Source organism: Ambystoma mexicanum, chromosome 1p (genome assembly GCF_040938575.1).
Source record: "Ambystoma mexicanum isolate Mex_15411 chromosome 1p, UKY_AmexF1_1, whole genome shotgun sequence".
Classification (NCBI taxonomy): domain Eukaryota; kingdom Metazoa; phylum Chordata; class Amphibia; order Caudata; family Ambystomatidae; genus Ambystoma; species Ambystoma mexicanum.
This window is the reverse complement of record NC_090921.1, coordinates 718723541-718741749: the sequence shown is the minus strand read 5'-3', so window position 1 is coordinate 718741749 and position 18209 is coordinate 718723541.

Below are 18209 nucleotides of genomic sequence, written 5' to 3'. Positions count from 1 at the left end.
TCAATGGACAATTTTCTTTGCAAACCTCAGGTACATCAATGGGGTCATTGGTAGCACCCTCATATGCTAATATATTTATGTATTTTTTTGAACATACATATGTCCTTGACAATGCTATTAGGAAAGACAAAATTAAGAGCTGGTTTAGATACATTTATGATATCTTTGGCATATGGAAGGGAACCGAAGAAGAACTTCTGAAATTCTGGGAATATCTTAACAAGTGCAATGACAGAATCAAGTTGACGATGGCCATTGGCAAACCATCAGTACATTTTTTAGATGTCACCATCTAAATCACCAATGAAGGTCTAAAGACACAAATCTACAGGAAACCGACAGAAGTTAATATCAGTCTCCATTTTCAAAGTTTCCATCCAAAATATCTAAAAGAAAATTTACCTTACAGTCAACTTCTCAGAGTTAAAACAATTACTTCAGAAGCAGACAAACTGGAGGAGGAATATACCATCATGAAATCGAGATTCATAGACAGATGGTTCCCTGGAGACCTGATTGACAAAGCCATACTTAGAACGGAACTACAGAGCCGGGAGGACCTCCTGGACCCAAGAGCAAAAACGAAGAAAACTAACTTAATCCCCTCATTGAAATACTCTAGTCAAAGTTTTCAAATTAAGAGGATTATACACAAAAACTGGGAGATCATTAAAAAAGATCCACACCTGAACCACCTTTTTCCGGAGCCACCAATGCTGGCGTACAAGAGGGGCAGAAACGTTCGCGATAAACTGATCAAGGCAGAAAAACACAAACCTTTCAATCAAACTGTTCTGTGCAAAACTAAAAATGGGACTTTTCCATGCCTTAATTACCAACACTGTTCAAATGTGATTAAAGGCGATCACATCCAACATGGTAACACTGGCCAAAAGATACCTCTGAAACAATATGCTACATGTGATTCTAAAAATGTTGATTATGCGTCCCGCTGTCCATGCTGCAAATACTATGTTGGTAAATCTACCAGGAAAGCAAAAGAAAGATGGACAGAACACAAGTGCAATATCCGCACAAAAAACATCAAATCACCAGTATACAGACACTTCAGAGATCACCAGCACACAGTGGCACAAATGTGATTTGTAATATTGGAAGTTATACATCCACTCCCTAGAGGGGGTAACTTACAGAAATTACTAGCCCAGAGAGAACTTTTTTGGATTCACTGTCTTGACTCCGTCTCTCCCCTGGGGATGAACGAAGACTACTATCTGGGCCCATTTTTATAATGTATCCCTTTATTTATTTTCCTTGATTAAGATGTGGTGATGTCTTATTATTTGTTTTTTATTCTATTTATGTTGGATCATGCCGCTATAAAAGACTATACGTCCCAAGGTGGGCAGGATATTTAAAGTACTATTTAGATCTCGACATTTGGGACGTACATTCCCAAGGGAAACTTACGACTTTATTTCACCATTTTTCTGGTTACTTCTTTATTTTAACCACTCTTTCTATTCACCTTGCCTTTTTTTTGGCTCGGCTTACTATCTATATCTATTTTCGTTTTAGTTTACATTCATTGTTATCATTTCGCTTCATATATCTATTTTTTTATAGTTAGTAGTCCACAGCCTTACATTCACTCAAGAGGGCGTTTCCTTCTTTGTTTACTAATTGACTGACGCCATCATGCTTCCACGCAGGTGGCGTCATAACGATGACGGTGCTACCTTGACTATACACCCTTTCACGCATGCGCGATGATTCGATAGGTCTGACGCCACTTCAAAGCATTTTGTTTATCCTACTCTAACGCCTACACGCATGCTCGCGTATGGCGTCAATTCTATGATGCCGTTCTGTTCAATCTTCGTGCGCATTCGCATGCAATCGCTTGCTGCTGCGCATGCACCCCATTACGCCTTTGGGTATAAATGAAGGGCTTACATGGAAACAACACATCTTCCAATGGCGAGATGTGCGCTTCCATGGCTCCTACATTACCTGGACTTAGGCGCATATTGTAAGTATTTGAGGATCCTTTTTTTGACCATTGGTCATCTTAATGAATAATAGTGCTAGAATTCATACTCTTTTTCTATCTTTACTTGCAGCTTTGTGCTGTTAGGAACCCTTCTTTGTACTACGGATTTCCAGTAGGACACCATTTTGGATGTAAGTGCAGACTTACTTTCTTGCTTTTTTACCTAGGTTGAGCACTTTATTCGGATTAGGAATACATTTATTTTTTGTTACCAATTAGGTATTTTTCCCACTATCGGACGGAAAGTCCAAGGAATAATTTACTTGATGAATATTGGCCCCTTTAGTCCTTTATCTCAATCTAGACACCCACCCGCTGGAGTAAGTGATGTTCCCCCGTTTTTCTACTGACTGTACAGACCGAGACCATTTGACAGTAATCTCTCTAGACTCTTTGGTTGGATTGAGTGTTATGATTTCTTTTAATGATTACAACCTCCTGTTGTTAGAGCTGTGCTAAACTCACTTATTATTCTGTTGTAAGAAGACCACTAGGCGTATCGAAAATTGAGTAATCATAATATTTATCCTAAGGATTCACTACAGTAGGGGAGACCTCCTCTGATTAGAAGAGGAGCTTAGTTCATCTCCTATAAAAAATGTGTTCATTTGTAATGAAATACCTGTTTGATTATTGAAATGAAGTTTGAAATGATATACTAAGATGTGTTCTTTTCTATCTTTTTTTACTCTTTAGAAATTAGAAGAATTGTTACATTGCCCCTGAAGAAGAGTTTGTAACTCGAAACGCGTTGGGCTTTTCATTTGTATAATAAAATACTATGTTTTGCTGAAAAATGGAAAAAATAGTTTTTTCTTATAACAATCTTGTATATCAAATTGTTGCTTATGTTTGAAACTATACCAAATGGTTCATGTGAATTATTGACTACCCATTTGAATGTTTGGTCTGATGTTCAGATAGTAGATAGTGTGCAGGGGACGGGAGTTCCTAATTGACTTGTTAGGAACAACCACTGTTTTGTTCTTATATATCCAACCTAGTTGCCAAGGTTGAGCCTTTGCCCCCCGCACCTCAAAAATCCCATATAACATTTCTAAATATCTTTAACATTACCTCTTGGGGTACTTACCATAAAGACTACTCAATATAGGTGTGCCTTGGTGTTATTTGCTCCTCTTATTGTTTGTTTCTCCTCCCACACTGGGGGTGGGGGTTTGGCATCTCAATTTCACACACTGGCACCCTGCCCCTACTAAGTTATGTCTTTTTCAAAAATAAATACACTTACGGATAAATCAGCTACAACATTGGTGTTTTCAGACGAAGAGGCTTTGAGGATCCTTGGACTTATTAAAGACACCAGCAAAGAACCATTGGGCACGGATAACCCTCCAAATCTAATACAAAAATTGGAAAGGTTAATCCGTAGAGAAATTTCGCAAAAACTTCATGCCACCACTTTGGCACAATATTTCAAATCCAAAAGAATACCCAGAGGATTAAGGATTTATCTACGCCCTACACTCTGTAAAGACAACTTGGAATTTGTTAAACGATGGGAGCAAATATTGAACAAATGCTCATTATATCTAATTCTACTTACAATTGAAGAATTATCAAAATCATTAACACAAATCAACCAGGAGATCGAAGAGATTTCTTCACAACTGTCCAAACTCAAAACAGCGGCTGAACTAGGATCAATTTTAGAAGATATAAATAACCATCTAGACAACTACAAAAAGGAAATAGAACAGCGAAAAATAAGGAAATTCAGACGTGATACTCTTGATTATTCCCGGGACATCGTTTATTCTTGGCAGGAGTTCTATAACAACAAACAAACTAACTTTACATCAAGACAACCAAAACCACGACCCACTAATAACAACACGGATAGCAGTGAAGTCACCAGCGGTGATCTTGAGGATCGTCCCTCCACTAGTGGGACTACATTACCAACAGTTGGAGTTACTCCAAGCAGAGTCACTACTCCATCAATTGGGACTGTACCAACACCAACACCAACACCTGAGATTTTTTTAGGAGGAGGAGAAAAACCAAACGAGGGAAAAAGAAAACCCCTTCAGAAGAACAAACACTGAAGGAACCTATAATAGTTAACATCTCTTCCAAATCGCTTTCTCGGTCTCAAATAGATACTCTAAATATAGGTATCTCATTCATACCAACTAACAATACAAGTTTGTTTGAAGAAGAGGTTAACCTTTTCAAACTCATTTGGAAAATGGAGTTGAAAGTCTTTCTTGATAATCTAACGACAGAAACAAGTACAAAAGAGAAATGTCCATATCTTGAAATGAAAGACAAAAGTCACTTTCATCCGCAAATCAATCATCCTCTGATAAACCTGTTTAAAACTAAGACTACGAGAGCACTTAAATGCTTAAAATACACTACCTCAAGCAAACAAAATATCAAAAAACACCAGTTGAAAATTATTAAAGATCTGGCTGAGGATAATAGCATAACTATCAAAAAAACAGATAAAGGAGGTGCTCTCGTCATTATGGACACCTCATTTTACAATGAAGGTTGCCTGAAACTACTATCAGATAAAAATACTTACTTCAAACTGGACAGTGACCCTATTATCAAAATCAAGGACACTATTAAAAAAAACATTGAAAAAGCCGAGAATGCGGATTGGATATCCGAGAACACAAGCACATTTTTGATTAAAAACAATCCAGTAACACCAGTGTTTTATGGACTCCCCAAAATTCATAAAAATAGAATGGACCCACCTTTGAGGCCAATCGTCGCGGGTACAGAAAGCATTTTCCATCCTTTGGCAGTATACCTGGACACAGCACTGCAACCTCTAATTCAAAAAACAGAAACCTATCTAAAGGACACAACTCATTTTCTACAGAATATTCTAAACTTGAATTTGGGGCAACCAAACCTTATACTATTTACAATGGTTGTAACTGGTCTTTATACCTTGATTCCTCACAACCAGGGAATTAATGCTCTCGAATGGTTCCTACTAAAACATGAGGAAGTCAAAATCCACAAAGTTTTTGCTATGGAACTTATTAACATCATTCTCTTTAACAATTACTTCAGATTCAATGGACAATTTTTTTTGCAAACCTCAGGTACATCGATGGGGTCATCGGTAGCACCCCCATATGCTAATATATTTATGTATTTTTTTGAACATACATATGTCCTTGACAATGCTTTTTGGAAAGACAAAATTAAGAGCTGGTTTAGATACATTGATGATATCTTTGGCATATGGAAGGGAACCGAAGAAGAACTTCTGAAATTCTGGGAATATCTTAACAAGTGCAACGACAGAATCAAGTTGACGATGGACATTGGCAAACCATCAGTACATTTTTTAGATGTCACCATCGAAATCACCAATGAAGGTCTAAAGACACAAATCTTAGGAAACCGACAGATGTTAATAGCAGTCTCAATTTTCAAAGTTTCCATCCAAAACATCTAAAATAAAATTTACCTTACAGTCAACTTCTCAGAGTTAAAAGAATTACTTCAGAAGCAGACAAACTGGAGGAGGAATATACCATCATGAAATCGAGATTCATAGACCGATGTTTCCCTGGAGACCAGATTGACAAAGCCATACTTAGAACAGAACTACAGAGCCGGGAGAACCTCCTGGACACAAGAGCAAAAACTAAGAAAACTAACTTAATCAAATCATTGAAATACCCTAGTCAAAGTTTTCAAATTAAGAGGATTATACACAAAAACTGGGAGATCATTAAAACAGACCCACAACTGAACCACCTTTTTCCGAGAACCACCAATGCTGGTGTACAAGAGGGGCAGAAACTTTCGCGATGAACTGATCAAGGCAGAAAAACGCAAAGCTTTCTATCAAACTGTTCTGTGCAAAACTAAAAATAGGACTTTTACATGCCTTAATTGCCAACACTGTTCAAATGTGATTAATGGCGATCACATCCGACATGGTAACACTGGCCAAAAGATACCTCTGAAACAATATGCTACATGTGATTCTAAAAATGTTGTTTATGCTTTACGCTGTCCATGCGGAAAATACTATGTTGGTAAATCCACCAGGAAAGCAAAAGAAAGATGGACAGAACATAAGTCCAATATCCACACAAAAAACATCAAATCACCAGTATACAAACACTTCAGAGATCACCAGCACACAGTGGCATAAATGCGATTTGTAATATTGGAAGTTATACATCCACTCCCTAGAGGGGGTAACTTACAGAAATTACTAGCCCAGAGAGAACTTTTTTGGATGCACTGCCTTGACTCCCTCTCTCCCCTGGGGATGAACGAAGACAACTATCTGGGCCCGTTTTTATAATGTACCCCTTTATTTATTTTCCTTGATTAAAATGTGGTGATGTCTTATTATTTGTTTTTTATTCTATTTATGTTGGATCATGCCGCTATAAAAGACTATACGTCCCAAGGTGGGCAGGATATTTAAAGTACTATTTAGATCTCGACATTTAGGACTTACATTCCCAAGGGAAACTTACGACTTTATTTCACCATTTTTCTGGTTACTTTTTTATTTTAACCACTCTTTCTATTCACCTTGCCTTTTTTTTGGCTCGGCTTACTATCTATATCTATTTTCATTTTAGTTTACATTCATTGTTATCATTTCGCTTCATATATCTATATTTTTATATTTACTAGTCCACAGCCTTACATTCACTCAAGAGGGCGTTTCCTTCTTTGTTTACTAATTGACTGACGCCATCACGCTTCCACGCAGGTGGCGTCATAACGATGACGGTGCTACCTTGACTATACACCCTTTCACGCATACGCGATGATTCGATAGGTCTGACGCCACTTCATAGCATTTTGTTTATCCTACTCTAACGCCTACGCGCATGCTCGCGTATGGCGTCAGTTCTATGAGTTCAATCTTCGGGCGCATGCTTATGCAATCGCTTGCTGCTGCGCATGCACCCCATTACGCCTTCAGGTATAAATGAAGAGCTTACATGGAAACAACACATCTTCCAATGGCGAGATGTGCGCTTCCATGGCTCCTACATTACCTGGACTTAGGCGAATATTTTAAGTATTTGAGGATCCTTTTTTTGACCATTGGTCATCTTAATGAATAATAGTGCTAGAACTCATACTCTTTTTCTATCTTTACTTGCAGCTTTGTGCTGTTAGGAACCCTTCTTTGTACTACGGATTTCCAGTAGGACACCATTTTGGATGTAAGTGCAGACTTACCTTCTTGCTTTTTTACCTAGGTTGAGCAATTTATTCTGATTAGGAGTAAATTTATTTTTTGTTACCAATTAGGTATTTTTTCCACTATCGGACGGAATGTCCAAGAAATCATTTGCTTTATGAATATTGGCACCTTTAGTCCTTTATCTCAATCTAGACACCCACCTGCTGGGGTAAGTGATGTTCCCCTGTTTTTCTACTGACTGTACAGACCGAGACCATTTGACAGTAATCTCTCTAGACTCTTTGGTTGGATTGGGTGTTATGATTTCTTTTAATGATTACAACCTCCTGTTGTTAGAGCTGTGCTAAACTCACTTATTATTCTGTTGTAAGAAGACCACTAGGCGTATCGAAAATTGAGTAATCATAATATTTATCCTAAGGATTCACTACAGTAGGGGAGACCTCCTCTGATTAGAAGAGGAGCTTAGTTCATCTCCTCTAAAAAATGTGTTCATTTGTAATGAAATACCTGTTTGATTATTGAAATGAAGTTTGAAATGATATACTAAGATGTGTTCTTTTCTATCTTTTTTTTACTCTTTAGAAATTAGAAGAATTGTTACATTGCCCCTGAAGAAGAGTTTGTAACTCGAAACGCGTTGGGCTTTTCATTTGTATAATAAAATACTATGTTTTGCTGAAAAATGGAAAAAATAGTTTTTTCTTATAACAATCTTGTATATCAAATTGTTGCTTATGTTTGAAACTATACCAAATGGTTTATATGAATTATTGACTACCCATTTGATTGTGTGGTCTGATGTTCAGATAGTAGACACGGTGCAGGGGACGGTAGTTCCTAATTGACTTGTTAGGAACAACCACTGTTTTGTTCTTATATATCCAACCTAGTTTCCAAGGTTGAGCCTTTGCCCCCTGCACCTCAAAAATCCCATATAACATTTCTAAATATCTTTAACATTACCTCTTGGGGTACTTACCATAAAGACCCCTCAATATAGGTGTGCCTTGGTGTTATTTGCTCCTCTTAGTGTAACAAAAGGAACAGAAAAAACGCCAACACATGTTTCAACCCTGCTGGGTCGTCCTCAGGGCGTAATCTTATATAGCTGACTGATATATTTGGGCGTAGTGCCGAAATGTAATTATATTCCCATTTAAAAGTTGGATGCGTGTGTGCTTGGTTTGGTTCGTAGTAGTTTGTGGTGTCTGCCTGTTAGCAGTCAAATAGAGTATTGATGCACTTAGGCAAAAAGAAACGCTGTGGTGGCCGTATCCACCGTGTTAATAGATTTTGTATAAAAGATGTTTGGTTTCATGTAATTTCAAGTATACCGCATGATTGCGAGCTTCAAAGTGTGCCTGCTCAGTAAGTTGCAGCTCATAGCGTTTCGGATACTATACCTAAAAAAGGGTACGTGCTAAATTCCCCGGTGACTTGTGCTGTTTATGTAATCCAGAAATGTGCTGATCCATAGAAAGGGTGTGTGTTAAATTCCAATGTGATTTTTGTGCTGCGTATGTGTTCCAGAATGATACCAAAACATACAAAATGTATATGCTATATTCCACTGTGACGTGTGTTGTTGATGTGATCCAGAATGGTGCTGATCCATAGAAAGGGTGTGTGTTAAATTCCATTGTGACTTGTGTTGTTCATGTGATGCAGAATGGTGCTGATCTATAGAAAGGGTGTGTGTTAAATTCCAATTTGGTGTGTGCTGTTCATGTGACCCATAATGGTGCTACTCCATAGAAAGTATATGTGCGAAATTCCACTGATGTAACTAGTGCTGTTTAAGTGTTCCAGGTCATAACTACACATAGAAAAAGTATATGCAATTTTCTCTATCAAACAATTGTTACCATGATTAATTATTTGAAAGAAATAAAAAAAAAACATGAAAAACTATCAGGCCGATTAATGGAATGAATGTGCGCTGAAAAAATGGCGCACGCGTGCGAAAATGTGCGATTCGCAGTGAAATAGCGAAAATCGCAGTGCTAGTGCGATTATCGCATAGAAAACAGCGCACATCTATTCATGGAAGTCTGTGCACGAGCAAAATGTGGGATGTGCGCTGAAAAAGTCTGCAGCGCACGCTGGCGCACAGGTCATCGAACGCCGTGCGATAAGGCCACAGTGAATTCGCACATAGCGCGGCGCACATAACAAAAGTAGGTGGAACACGGGGCGTTACACGCAGAATGGGGAACAACTCGTGAAAATGTGGGCGTCACGGGGGAAGTACAGGAGGCAAGTGCGCGGAACGCCCACACGCTCGCCTACAACACTTATTCATGGAATCGAATATGTAAAAACCGCGCACGGCCAAAGACGCGCACAGGCCCATACATGTCCGCCACACAAAAGCAGGCGGTAGCGTCCCTGCGCAGGAAAAAAATGTGCGCCAAATTGTGCGCTAACATAAAGCACCTATTTACAGCTCTGTTGAATGTCCCATACTGGGCCCTCTTGGACAAATGACGTGCAAAGGGGTACACGACAAACACGGACACCCGTGTGAATAATAGCGTGTGCGTGTATTTCGGGGGTGCGCGAGAAGTTCTACACGCGATTGTGCTGGGTGCATGGATTTCAGAGGTGCGCGAGAAGTTCCACACGCGATCGGGCCCGGGGGAGCGTGTGCGTGTATTTGAGGGGTGCGCGAGAAGTTCCACACGCGATTGGCCTGGGCGCGTGTATTTCAGAGGTGCGCGAGAAGTTCCACACGTGATTGGCCTGGGTGCGTATATTTCAGAGGTCCGCGAGAAGTTCCACACGCGATTGGCCTGGGCGTGTGTATTTCAGAGGTGCGCGAGAAGTTTCACACGCGATCAGGCCTGGTGGAGCGTGTGCGTGTATTTCAGAGGTGCGCGAGAAGTTCCACATGCGATTGGCCTGGGCACGTGTATTTCAGAGGTGCGCGAGAAGTTCCACACGCAATTGGCCTGGGCGCGTGTATTTCAGAGGTGTGCGAGAAGTTCCACACGCGATTGTCCTGGGCGCGTGTATTTCAGAGGTGCGCGAGAAGTTTCACACGCGATTGGCCTGGGTGTGTGTATTTCAGAGGTGCGTTAGAAGTTCCACATGCGATTGGCCTGGGCGCATGTATTTCAGAGGTGCGCGAGAAGTTCCACACGCGATTGGCCTGGGCGCGTGTATTTCAGAGGTGTGCGAGAAGTTCCACACGCGATTTGCCTGGGCGCGTGTATTTCAGGGGTGCGCGAGAAGTTCCACACGCGATTGGCCTGTGTACGCAATTCCATTGGACCAAAGGCCCTGACAGCGCAGGCGCGTCTGTGTCGTGACACGCGCGGGCGTTTCCCTGTACCCAGGGGAATGTTACAAGACCAAAAACTGCACGTCCGAGTGTCAGCTCGCGTAATTGGAGGATAGGGCCTCAGTGCGTATACGCGGAAGTGACGTTGGACGTGTGGTGCGGTTTAAAAGGTACGTGTAGGATGTCATTTCCTTGTACGTGCTTCTCGTGGAGAGCGAGTGGGTGAAATCTGTACTTCTTGTCGGTTCACACGCGATTTACTTCACAGCGTTTCTAGTTCGTACTCCCTGTTACCTCTGTCAGTATTTTTCTGATTTTCTCTTCGACCTGTTTCCTCAAACAGCGTTCACTTCTCCTTTTGTCCTGTCTCCTCAGACAGTGTACAAATCTTCTTTTGGCGGGGGTGTTGCCAACACGCACATGCGCGTATTTTTCACGCTCTTTTCCCAGGCAGACGGTGAGTCGCGCACGTATTTACCAACTGTGCTAGCCCCGTGTGTAGTGTACCCCTTCAGAGGTCATTGTAGGCTGCGTGTGACACGCATACGTTCATTTTTGTGTTTCTGGGTGCCACAGCATAGTGCGGGTTCCTTTTCCCACGCACGTGGTCTAGGAGGGGTCGCGTGCACGTCATTTTCTGTTTTAGGGGTGCCTGTGCGTTGCATGACCCGTCACATCTTTCCCCAGGGGTTCCATACAGCCTTGCTAGAGCACTTGGGTACGGATTCCATCTAGTACCCTACCCCTTTGACCCCCAATTGCCCAGGACAATTGTCTACTGCAACTCCCATACGCACAACTCCATCAGTGCCATGGCTGGGAGGCGAGCAAGCGGTAAGGGTGGCAAAGGTGGCTGAGCCTCAAGAGGTGGGTGTGGTGGGCGCGGTAGGGGATGTGGCCAGGATTTGCAGACTACCCCTAGCCCACGTGTGGAGGACCAGTCAGGGACACACATCCCCCCCATGGTTGAGGGAAACGTGGCTGACACCATCCCTGCTCAGCCCTGGTTGGACCAGCCCGTTGTGGCACCTGACCTAGCACAGGGTGACTCCCAGGCTGACTTCCAGGTCGCCAAGTCTAGGCCATGGGTGGCGGCGCAAGCCAGTGTCACCAGGCCACGTGGTACAGGGGCAGCCATGTCATCTGCTGCCCCGAGTAGGCGGTTTGGGGAGGCTGCAGGGGCAGCTGCAGCTGCATCCACCCCAGCTCTGACTCTCCCAGCCAGGACAGTGTTGGTCCCGGTACATCAGACTGAGGTTCCCCCTGCCATCATCACACTTCAGCTAATGCCTCCAGAAAGTCATGGGGTCAGTGTGCCATCGCACACTACTACTACACAGTCCACCGGTGCTCCTGCCTCTAGTGTCCAGAGCGGCGTAGGGCACTCCGGATCCCCACCACCCACAAAAAGAAAGAGGAAGAGTGCTCGTCCGGTACAGGCTGATGACCCCGACACGGCTACACGGTCCGGCACGCCAAGGAAGCCTAGCTTCAATGATGCCGAACTGGATGCACTTGTGCAGTATGTGTCCGAACATGACGCCTTAATGTTGGTCACTTCAGGGTGTAGGATCACACCTACTCGACGTCAGGCACACTGGCAGTCCATCGCGGACAGCATAAGTGCCCTTGGGTTTGTGAGGTGCACAGCTGTTGAGTTCTACAAGCGCTGGAACGACCTTAAGCACAGGGCAAAGAAAAAGCTGGCCTCAAGTCATGCCGCAACTCTGGTGACTGGAGGTGGGTCTCCACAAGAGGACATTGAACTCACTCTACATGAGCATGTTGCTGGGACCTACGTCACAGAGGAGCAGATCCAAGGTGTGGGAGAACTGCCAGATTACGAGGCATTGTCCGGTGAGTGCACTTGCATGTGTGTGTGATCCATGTGTATGTTGTTTGTGGGAGGGGTTCTGGTTGAGTGCCAGGTCAGGGTGTGTGTGCCTGAGTGTTTTGGGCCACCCATGTGCTTCATCCAATGCATTCGGCACACCGGGATTTGGGTATTACAGTATCCCTTCTGCCCACAGTAGGCATTTTGCACTACATCGCGGCAGTTGCCCTTGAAGTGGCATCTTGCAACAACATTGTTCCGTATTTAGCTGTGTTCATTCAGGCTGATTGTTGAAATTCACCCGGTTCTACTGCGCATCACTCTGCCCTATTGTCACATATATGACATGCCTATGGTACATGCCATCTGTGTGATGGCATGTGTCATGTATATGTATTGGACATGCCACTCCCAGGCCAATGTGTGATGGCACTGCTAGCCAGCATGCAGCTAATGTGTTGCTCTTCCATCTTGGTGTCATCAGTGTCTGACATTTTCCCCCCCTTCCAACTCATGCACAGTGCATGCATGGGAGGGTTATAGTCAAGTGGGACATGTGTAAATCAAGTACTGGTACTGTAGCTTGTCTGGCCTAATTGCGTGCCATGGTGCTAATGCCTGTTTCCATTTTTTGTCTTTCATGTTTTTGCAGAGGATGACGCACTTGATGCTGTTGAGGGTGAGGAGATGGTGCAGACCCAGGAGGGATCTGAAGCACGACCAGGCACCAGTGGGGGACGTGGTTTGGTGGTTGGGGAGAACCCTCTCTTGCTGCAGGCCATACTGTTCAGGGGTGTCCCTGGCTGCACCTCCCCAGAACTCTTTTCAGGTGTTGATTCAGATGAGACCTATGTGGATTTGCAGGTATGTGTTCATGGAAGGGATACTGTTCTGTCCGACCCACCTGCACCAGGGGTAGAGCCCACTATGGGGATGTCAGTGTTGGTAGGTGCGCCTGTGGTGGTTACGGATGCAGGGCCACACTCCGCAACATCTGATCCTGTTCCTGGGCCAGCAGATCAGAGGGGAAATGCAGTCCTGCAGCCTCAGGCAGTGCCGACACAGCAAGGCGCAGTTCGCCTTGCCCCAGACAGGTGTGGTGCCCGCCAACGCGGTGGCCGTCCGCCACCAGGCAATACCGCATGGGAGCAATCCATATACGGTATGGCCAACCAACAGGCAGCATCATCAGAAATGATTGCTCAAGCCATGGAGAGGGTGGCCACTTCCGTTGTCCCCCAAGAAAGGCAGATGGAGCTACTACAGCAGGCAACAGACTCCATTTGCCAATCAGTCAGGGAGGACATGTTGGCGTCCAACAGGGACAGACAGGCGACCCTGGACAATCTGAGGGAATCAATTTCTCTAGGTGCCCAGGGACAGAGGGAAGCCCTGAGGGGAGAGGTCCGGCACCTCAGGCAGACTCTTGTGGACCTTGAGGCTTCCACTGTCACCAGGACGGAACAGCTGCTGAAGCGCGTCACCTGTGCGCTCTCAGCAGAGATGCAGGCAACTCGGGTGGAGGCCCGGGCTGCTCGGGCGGAGGTCCGGGCAACACGTCGGGTGTTGCATGGGGATCTCCGCACCATATCCCTCCAGAACGAGGCCTTCCACACCCGCATGCTTGCTGCCATGGAGGACCAAACTAGGGCTTTGCGTGGGCTGCCTCCCATAGCACCACCACCTCCTGTGGCAGCAGCAGCAGAGGTTGAGGAGAGCGAATCCAGCAGTGAATCTCCCACAATTTAGTAGCCGTGCAGGCCATGAGCCCATGGAGGTGTTTTTTTTTTCCCAACATTCACACAGGTGGCTGTTAGTGGGCACCCTGTCCTCGGACCTCCTGGGTGGCCTCAAAACACCCCCCCGGCAAACACGTGGCCATTTTTGATTTTTGATATTAGATTTTTTGTTGCAGTGTGTTGCCTTGTGTGGCTCCCGTGGGCATCCACTGTATTCCGGCTGGGCACATGCAGGCTTGTCCTGAGTTTGGGTTAGATGCTTGGGTTCGTGAGACACACACCCCTCCTGCTTCCCGTTTCCATGGGCTTGCAAAGGGTATGCCCAAGTGACAGTGACTTACACAGTGACGTTTGACTCCCACGACATGTGTGGGCAGTCTGTAGTCAATGCTGTGTATACATTCCTAGTGCATATTGTTGTTGTATTGTGCACTGCATGGTGTATTGATGTGTGCTTGTGCATCCATGTTTCCCTCCTAATTTGCAGGTTCATTCCTCATGTCTTCACAAGGCCGTCCACTTTGGAGATGGAGTTCATGTTGTGAGCAGTGGACTTCCAGATGTGCGTGGCAACAACACTTTACAGTTGGAGGTGGTGGATGTGCTGGCATTCTCATGTTGTAAGACTACGTATCCTTTACCTTAGTACTGTCATGTTTATGTTATGTCGATTGTATTGTGGTAAGTATTTGGTCATGTGTGTTGTTATTTCCACATTTATGTGGGCATATTGTGTGTGGCCAGTTTCCATTAGGGACACTGTACTTTGTGACACGTGTCATGTTTGGGGGATGACTTTGTTTGCTCTCACATGGCATGTCATGCCATGGTGTGTTGGGTGGCGGTGCTGGGGAGGGGTTGGGTGACATGGCACTGTTGTCATGTTGTATCTTGCAAGGGGGTAATGATTTTAGCAGCATAGAAGTGTGTCTTTTGAACACAGCATTGGTGGTGTTTGTGTAGGTAGGGAAGCACACAATGGAACACTTCCAGGTGTACAATCTCAGGCTGGTATGGTTGTGACAGTTGACTGTCCATTGACACATCATAATTGTCAGTTACAATCATCATTGATTGTCAGCTGGTATGTGCCAGGGCTGTGTGCACTCCACAGGGGTGTGATTTTATGTGAAGTAATTAGCCACGAGCTGCGTACGGACTGCCTCACCCCGTGCCCTTTCCCCTCCCATGCGCAGCGGGCATGCATGTGGTTGGGGATGTGGGGGCACCACCATGTCCACGGCCAGGCCCCGGCGTGTTGCAACGTTGTGCAGGACACATGCTGCCACTATGATCCTGCACACTACTGGGGGAGCGTATAACAGCTGCCCGCCAGAACGGTCAAGGGAGCGGAAGCGTGACTTGAGCACTCCGAATGTGCGCTCCACGATGCCCCGGGTTGCAATGTGGGCTGTGTTGTATCTTACCTGGGGTGGCGTGGTGGGGTTCCGAATTGGCGTCATCATGTGGGTGCTGAGAGGGTAGGCACTGTCCCCTGGGGAGGTGGTGATGGGTATTATTAGTGGGGTTGTGACATTACTCAGTATCTGACATGCATGCATGCGCAGTGGCATTTATACTCACCGAGCAGCCATGTATCGCCATGCCGCCCAGCTTCTATGTCCCAGTTTAGGGTAGACATTCTGTAGATGAAACTGTCGTGGGTGGAGCCTGGATAGTTGGCGTATACTGAGGTGATCATTCCCTTGGCATCACATTCTACCTGGACGTTGATGGAATGCCAGTGCTTGCGGTTTCGATAGATGTGCTCAGTTGCCCTGGGGGGACATAGAGCCACATGGGTGCAATCAATGGCACCTAGCACTTTGGGGAATTGTGCCACCCTGCAGAAATCCTGGGCGACAGCCTGCCATTCTGCAGGTGTTCTGGGCAGGTATGTGTGCATGCGGACTGATGGGCGTGCAGTGATGATGGCCAAGACCTGGTGTAGGCAGCGTGACTGCGTGGCCTGTGACACCCCCCCCCCACTATGGCACTTGTCCGCTGAAATGATCCAGTGGCCAAGAAGTGCAGTACATTAAGGACCTTCTCCAGGGGGCTGAGTGCTTGGGAGCACAGGGTGGTTGATGTGAGGTCATCCTCCCACTCACTGACCAGGTCGAGTATTATGTGAGGTGGAAACCTGTACCTCCCATACACATGGTCATCAGGCATCCCAAAAAGGCTGGTTCTGGTGTAAAAATTCTGGCCCTGACTATCCTCCTCCTCCTCCTGCAGTATCCCACGGCCACTGCTGCTAGGAACGGTATATTCATCCTGGCGTCTGAGCTTGTTTGTTGTTCGCGTGCACTTTTATGCTGTGCGGGTCGACGTACGCCTACTTCCTGCTGGCGTAGGTGTTTCCGGATTGGCCACGTTCGATTCCATGAATACGTGTTGTAGGCGAGCGTGTAAAACTTCCCGCGCACTCCTGGAATACACGTACCCAGCCCAATCGTGTGCGAAACTTCCCGCGCACCCCTGAAATACCCGCACCCAGCCCAATCGCGTGTATAACTTTCCGCGCACCCCTGAAATACATGTACCCAGCCTAATCGCGTGTGAAACTTCTCGCGCACCCCTGAAATACACATACCCAGCCCAATCACGTGTGAAACTTCTCACGCACCCCTGAAATACACGCACACGCTCCTCCAGGCCCGATCGCTTGTGCAACTTCTCGCGCACCCCTGAAATACATGTACCCAGCCCAATCGCGTGTGAAACTTCTCACGCACCCCTGAAATACACGCACACGCTCCCCCAGGCCCGATCGCATGTGAAACTTCTCGCGCACCCCTGAAATACACGTATCCAGCCCAATCGCGTGTGAAACTTCTCACGCACCCCTGAAATACACATACCCAGCCCAATCACATGTGAAACTTCTCATACACCCCTGAAATACACTCACACGCTCCCCCAGGCCCGATCGCGTGTGGAACTTCTCGCGCACCCCTGAAATACACGTACCCAGCACAATCGCGTGTGAAACTTCTCGCGCACCCCTGTAATACACGTACCCAGCCCAATCGCGTGTGAAACTTCTCACGCACCCCTGAAATACACGCACACGCTCATCCAGGCCCGATCGCGTGTGAAACTTCTCGCGCACCACTGACATACACGTACCCAGCCCAATCGCGTGTGAAACTTCTCACGCACCCCTGAAATACACGCACATGCTCCCCCAGGCCCGATCGTGTGTGGAACTTCTCGCGCACCCCTGAAATACATGTACCCAGCCCAATCGCGTGTGAAACTTCTCGCGCACCCCTGTAATACACGTACCCAGCCCAATTGCATGTGAAACTTCTCACGCACCCCTGAAATACACGCACACGCTCCCCCAGGCCCGATCGCGTGTGAAACTTCTCGCGCACCCCTGAAATACACGTACCCAGCCCAATCGCGTGTGAAACTTCTCACGCACCCCTGAAATACACGCACACGCTCCCCCAGGCCCGATCGCGTGTGAAACTTCTCGCGCACGCGTGTTCCCGAAACCCGTAATACACGTTCCCCGCTTTGCGTTTGCTGTTTGCCAGTCCGGTGAACTGGTCCAGGGTTGGCGTAGCCCTTGGCGATGGTTTTGCGATCTTGATGGCTTTTCCTTGCGCGAAGGCGTTCTTGGGGGCGTAACTGGCGCTGCTGCAGGCTCTCTGCGCCACTCTGCGCCACGTCTGCTTTTGGAGGCGAGAATCCATGAATACGCTGTGCGCGGAAATTGATTTTATCGCACACGGCTGACGCAGACATTCACACGGGCACGCTGTGCGCCAGCCGCGTGCGACACTTTTGTGAGGAATTACATGAATCGGCCTGTCTGTTTGCAGTTCAGTCATATTTACAGTGACTGGAGAAATATAGGTAATTAATATATATTTTATTGAATGTATTTATGTGTGTTATGTATGGGTGAATTAAAGAAAACTGTAGCGATTATTGAATGATTAAGACCAACTGTTTTTTGTAATGCACATTTTGAAAAATAAAACAATAAATATAACCATTTAACTATGAAAGGTGAGCTGAATTCTATCCCAAAACCCTTTTCTGTGATCAATTGCCAAAACGGTGGTAAAACAAGGTAGGGAAATGTGAAAACTTCCACTGTGACTTGTGCTGCTTATGTGATTCTCAAATGTGAATAATCTATA